At 49.4% G+C, this 6,236-nt stretch overlaps 1 protein-coding gene across 2 annotated transcripts in view; it reads right to left on the minus strand.

The window, feature by feature from the left end:
• DOCK1 (dedicator of cytokinesis 1) overlaps positions 1-6,236 on the minus strand; it is a 504,544-nt gene that overhangs the window by 136,842 nt on the left and 361,466 nt on the right. The window lies entirely within an intron of this gene.

The raw sequence follows: 6,236 nt of genomic DNA on the forward strand, positions 1-6,236 counted from the left end.
GGCCCATAGGTTGCAGTTTGCCAACCTCCGGTTTAAGAACTTAGGTTTGTGTCCATTTCCCGCTGACCCTCATTCTTACCCTCTGGTTCTTGAATGAGCACCCACTGTGCACTGGGAACTGTGCTGATCAGGGGTGAGTGAGGGGCTGAAGCTGGGGTGCGGGAGGAGCACGAGGTCTCAAAGACGCCAGGCCTGTGCCCGGCGCACCAGGACGGAAGGTGTCATTTAGGGCGGTAATCACTGTGATGGGGGCAGAGCGCTGAGAAACCTCCTCTGGGGAGTGAGACCTTGGCTTCAGGCTCGGGGTAGCGCTGCCGTCAGTGAGGCCTGGAATCAGGTGAGAGGTCAAGGGTGGGATGTATACATTTGAAACGAGATCTGAGCTCAGGTACAAACAGATCCTTAGGAACACAGAAAAGAGATTTTAGGATAAGTGGGACAAAAGGAAGGCCGAGAATAGAGCCTAGGGAAACTCCAGCCTTTCTGGGCAGAGGAAGTTAAACATGGAGGCGAGCGGAGGGGAAGGGAGGGGAGGGGGAAGGGTTCCCATGGTCTGGGCTGGACTGACTCCTTTCCACGCCAGCTGCACTGACTACTCCATAAATACTTCTAGAGCAAACCAATGCCCGAAGGAACAAGGTGACACCGGATTTTAAATAAACTTGGGATCTGCCGCCTGTCATCACTGCTGCTCTAGCCCCTCCCCTGCTCTTCCCACGTCCAGGCTTTGGGCTCAGCACCCTCCCCCGTAAACCCGCTGCTCAGCCCGTCTGCCTTGGGCCCATTTCTCAGCTTGCTCTCCCGTTTACAGCCCCGTTGCCCGGCTCTGACCTTATTTTGGACCTTCAGCAGGTCCATGGTGTTGGATTTAATGCTGTCCAACCCGACGTGCTCCCAGCCACGCGGCTGCGCAGGAAGGAGCCCTGGGCTTCCCGTTCTACTTACCCAGCTGCTTGCCGGCTGCACCGGCCCCTGTGTGCCAGCAGCCCCAGCCTTCCCAGCCAGCCTTCTGGAAAGGCTCGAAATAGATTAAAAAAAAACAAAACAAACAAACAAACAAAAACTAACTCCACATCTGCCTCTCAGACCTGCCAGATTCCTTCTTCTTCTTCTTTTTTTTTTTTTTTTTTTTTTAAATGACCCCTTTATTTCTTTCATGCTCTCACCCTAATCGGCTATGTCTGTGCTAAAGAGGGGAGGGGGTGAGGCAAAGCTTGAGAGTCTGCAAAGCCAGGCCCCAGAATCTTCTGCCCAGTAGACGGCTACTGGAATGAAGAGAGGGAAAAGAATCGTGAGCACAGACTAGGTGCAGAAGGGCTGTGGGTCCTACCTTTTTACCCCTGAGAAAAAGCCCAAGGGGCAGAGTCCACTGCCTGTAAAATACGAAGGATTAGGGCTCCACGTCATGGGTTGATTTAAGATTAAATGAGACGCAAGATGAGTGGGTAAGGGCTAGCATCCCTTTTTCTTCACATTAAAAAAAAGTTTTTTTACATCGAAGTAGAGTTGATTTACAATTGTTGTGTTAGGGCTAGCATCCAACTTCCCCTTTACCTAGGAGTCCATGAGGTCCTCATGCAGGAAGCAAGCCGTGGAGCAAAGACCAAAGTCTGTCGGTTTCAAAGCCCATATGCTCCTTAGCCACAGTTAATAAAACAAAGCAGTTCAGACACGTGTGGCCATGCTGTGCTCTGCTTCTGGAAAGCCTGGCAGAGATGATCCAAAGGCCACCTTCTCACATGACTGTGATTTGGGGGAACCAGACACGGCTTGGGCTGAAGGAGATGGAATCCAGGATCGCCTTGTTCTGTCTAGTCAATTGCATTCACCACACAAATAATTCCGTTTTCCGTGTTACTCCACTTTTCACCACCCGACTGCGGCCACGACCACGGTAGGCAGTGACTTCGCTATTAACAGGAGGCAGCTGGGTGATCACGGGCTAATGATCATCTACTTGCTAATGCTAAGTGACTGATTACCCATCAACACACGCATAAAGGGCTCCGGGAAGCCCCCGCCAGCCGAACACAAGCAAGTTAAGCTTCTTAATTGAAAATATAATCTGTATTGCAGAGATTAAAATATATTGGATTCATCTGGGCTCTATTCTTCCCCATTGTCCCACATGCATTTTCTTTATGCTACACAATCAAATTAGTTCCCCTGTTACGGAAATCATTTCCGCACAATAAATCAATGTTACGGTGACGCTATGTCTGAGTGTCCTATTTAAAGGAAAAGCAAACCAGGGATGGAAACGATTTTCTTACCGATGCGATCAGTGTTCACACCACGTGCTTTTGGCAAATCCTTGTTGGTTGTATCTCTTCTGATTTCTTAGTTTTCTTGTCTTCCCCCCTTGATCGTCCTTGGGAAGACTTTGGTTCTGTGCAGCGGGGAAAGGGCAGGTACGAGCAAGCCTGAGAGGAAAAACCTCGGTATTCCAGCCTCTCGTCCAGGGACGGCCCGTTCCCACCCTCCCCGGAAGCCGTCCGGACCCCTGCCAGGGGCAGCACAGCCGTCCAGGGGCTCTCCGGCCCCTCGCCGTGTTTATCTTTTCATAGCACTTACAGTTGCTGACGTTACACGATCTAGTTATATATCTGGGGATTACTGCCTGAGCCCGCACCAGCTAGAAGGCAGACCCCACGAAAGCAGGGGCTTGATCCAACCTATCCAGTGTTAGATACCTGGCGTCTACAGCAGGGCCTGGCACAAATCTAGACCAACAGTCAAATGCATTACAAAAGGAGATGATGCCACCGTACTGGGGCCGACGTGCAGTGAGCTTCGTTCCAGCTCAAAGGGGGGAAGGGAGGGCAGAGGTTCATCAAAGGTGTCCTCAGGGCCCTAACACATTATGGGGATGTGTTAACTTGTAGGATGAGCCTAGGCCTCACTGACCTTTCAGTGCTTCCCACGTGCAGGACCTTTGCAAGCGCTGTTCCCACTCCCCAGAGGGCTCCTGCTTCCGGCCTGGACACACCTGGCTGATTCCTTCCAATTTTTCAGCTCCCAGCCTTCCCAGGCCCACTCACCCCTCAGCACATGCTCCTATAGAACCATGTACCTCTTCACCAGGGTGCCTGGGTCACATTTGTCATTAGACATTCACTTGTTTGGCGGTTTGAGCCCAGTCCAGCACCCTCCTGTGGACCCTCAGCTGCCCGACGGTCGGCTCCACATCTGTCTTTGCTAACATTTACCCCCAGCATCTAGCACTTCATGTGGCCTTAGCAGGCACTCAATAAACACTTGACTAGAGAACGAATGAACCAATGTTGCCATGAAAATGAACCCCAAGTTCGTTTATCGCTTCGAATTTGAATGAGGTTGAATTTAGCAAATCAGTGTCCCATTGTCTCATGTATGGCTCTACGTTAAGATGGGACAGGAGAAGGTTAATAACTGCTGGGTGCAGACTCTGGCCCGGATAGGCTGCAAGACACCCTGCCTGCCTCCAGAGTAGGGCCTGATTATGACCCAAAGGCCACTGTCTTCCTGGTCCACCAGCATCCCTAAGGCAGAGCCTATGAGCGCTAGAAAGGCAGCAAGTTCCACTGGTGGGGACGACAGCATGTACCTCACAGCACAGCGGCTGTGTGTGTTCAAACACCCTGGGTGTCCAAGTAAGAACTCGCGTGTGCACCAGTAACACACACGCTGGAAAGGCACCAGCGTGTCAGTGGCGTTCAGAACTCTGAAAGACTGAACGTTGTAAGTTGTTCAAAGCCTGCCGTGTTTATTATCTCAACTCACCAAACCCTATGTGATGGCTCCAGGGCATGTCCGTCTTGAACTGCCATCCAGGACACTGTAGCCCAGGCTGGAGTTTCAGGGAACTACCTTCTCAATGTCACCAATGAATAAACTGGAACCAGAATCCAGAGAGCTTAACTCTGGACATTGGACATGGTGTACGTATTCTCACCAGCCGACTGTCACTTCTATGATTATAAATTAATTCAGGTGATCAGAGGCCCAGTGGCCTGCTTGAGCAGCAAGACCCCTGGACTCCAGGTTAGACCCCTGAGAATTACCTGTACGAACAGGGCAGGCAAATGAAGAAAAATTTGTACCATTTCAACCAAGCAAAGGATTTCAATATTATATATCAAGTTTGAGAAAAAAACACCATTTCAGTGTTGTTTTGTAAAAGGCTGTAGTGGACTAATTAAGCTTTTCTCTCTGGGTCCAGCCACACTCAGGTGCGGAGTGCACTAAAAGAGCAGAGCTGTTTTAAGCTCAGGATCCTGGAATCAGAACAGACTGCGTGTCACTGCACCCGGACCCACAGGCTTATACAAAAATACACCCTTAATGAGGTCACAGAGTTAAGATTGAAATGGCTGAAATGCATAGTGTGGGCCCAGAAAAACTGTCAGCAAAGTCTCAAAATAGCTTTACTAAGGTCTGTCAAATTTGGGGAAATAATTCAGGAAAATGATACAAGTGTGTACATGGATGCAGCAGCTCATTTGAGCATAAGGCAGCTCAGGGAACAAGGTTTGGGGTGAGACATTTGCTTATTTAAGGGGAATTTCTTTGTTCTATGCTGACATTTTTCACCGCCTCAGGGTGTGTGGGTCTTCATTCTTGGTGGCGGTGTCTATTTCCAAGTTCTCGGGCACAGATGCCTGCAAATGCTCTGGGTGATGAGGGTTGGGGAGTGGGGTGGCCCCAGAGGTGCCAGTTGCCTGGGGAATGCGAGGGATCCCTGTCTCGGGCCCTAGTCTGTGGTTTCCCTGTCCTTTTGCTTTAGTTTTTCTCCAAGATAATGCTGTTTCATAAACTCACACTCAGTTATCTTGTCAACGGTATCCTATTGGGTTAAAGTCATACATCTTTGCTAAAATCACCCACGGTGTGAAAAAATAAACCCAAGAAATCACAAAAATAACAACCCAAACACAGTACTTTCAAATACGAAAAAGAAAGAAGAAACAAAGCAAAGCATTTGTTTTTAATGCTCTGTTTAAAATGAATCCAAATAAAAGCTAAACAGCATATGGATGGCTTTTTATACTTTCTTCTAAACATGATTTCTGATTTCTAAAAAAAAAAAAATCAATATTCCCTCCTATCTTTTCACCAGTGTTGTGGAGTTTTACTATTGGATAAATGTAGTCCATCCGTCTCTTTTCCCCGGAAATTCTAAATAAAAGTACTCAAATGTTTGTTCCCCAGTTGGCTGAGAAGGATGCATGAAACCCTGAAATTCAGCTGATGTGACTCCAGGGGCAGCCCTCATAACAGGTAAAGAAAATAGGGTTCTGTATTCATTTGCTAGGTTTGCCATAACAAAGTACCACAGACCGGCGGTATACACAACAGAAATGTACTTCCTCACAACTCTGGAGGCTGGGAGCCCGAGATCAAGGTGGCGGCAGGGCTGGTTTCTGGTGAGGTCTCTCTCCTTGGCTTGTAGACAGCCGTCTTCTCCCTGTGTCCTCACGCGGTCCTCCCTCTCTGTGGGTCTGTGTCCTGATCTCCTCTTCTTACAAGGACGCTAGTCAAATTGGATTAGGGTTCACCCTAATGATCTCATTTTAACTTTAGTTATCTCTTTAAAGGCCCTATCTCCAAATACAGTCACATTCTGAGGTCCTTGGGTTAGGACTTCAACACATAAATTCCGGTGAGGATGCAGTTCAGCTCAGAATAGGTTCATTCCTGTGGAATCTTTATCATCTTTTTCACAGTCCACAGAACGCGGTTCCCATGATGTACCTATGGGTTTGGTGGTACTTTTTCCCTTTGCCAACTCTCCATGCCACCAAATCCCAAACCTTTGTCACGGGGGAGGGGGCAGGTGGGCACTGTGCCGACTGGATAACCCCCTCGGCCTAAGGAAGAACGAGCTGGCTTAGTCCAAGCCTAAGACCAGGAAGCACCGGCTGGGCTGGAATGGGGGACTTGCCTCTCCTGGGGCTCTCTGCCCGGGTGGTGCTGCTCCCATGCTACAGTCACTACCTTATCACTGTCACTACTGTCTTTTACATGTCCATCTGTCCATCTCCTGGAAAGCAGAGCCCAACTCCTTCACCTCTGAATCTCCAGCGCACAGAGTAAAGACACAACACACTCTCTGAACGGCAAGCCCCACGGCGCGTGGACGCGTCAAAGCCTGTGTTTAGCACCCGTGCCAGTCGCAGGAGGGATGAGCCAGGTCAGGGTTCACAGGCCTGAACGTCCAGGCGAGACAGACAAGGTTCCTTCCCCAACAGCCATTT

Source organism: Kogia breviceps, chromosome 2 (assembly GCF_026419965.1).
Source record: "Kogia breviceps isolate mKogBre1 chromosome 2, mKogBre1 haplotype 1, whole genome shotgun sequence".
NCBI lineage: Eukaryota > Metazoa > Chordata > Mammalia > Artiodactyla > Physeteridae > Kogia > Kogia breviceps.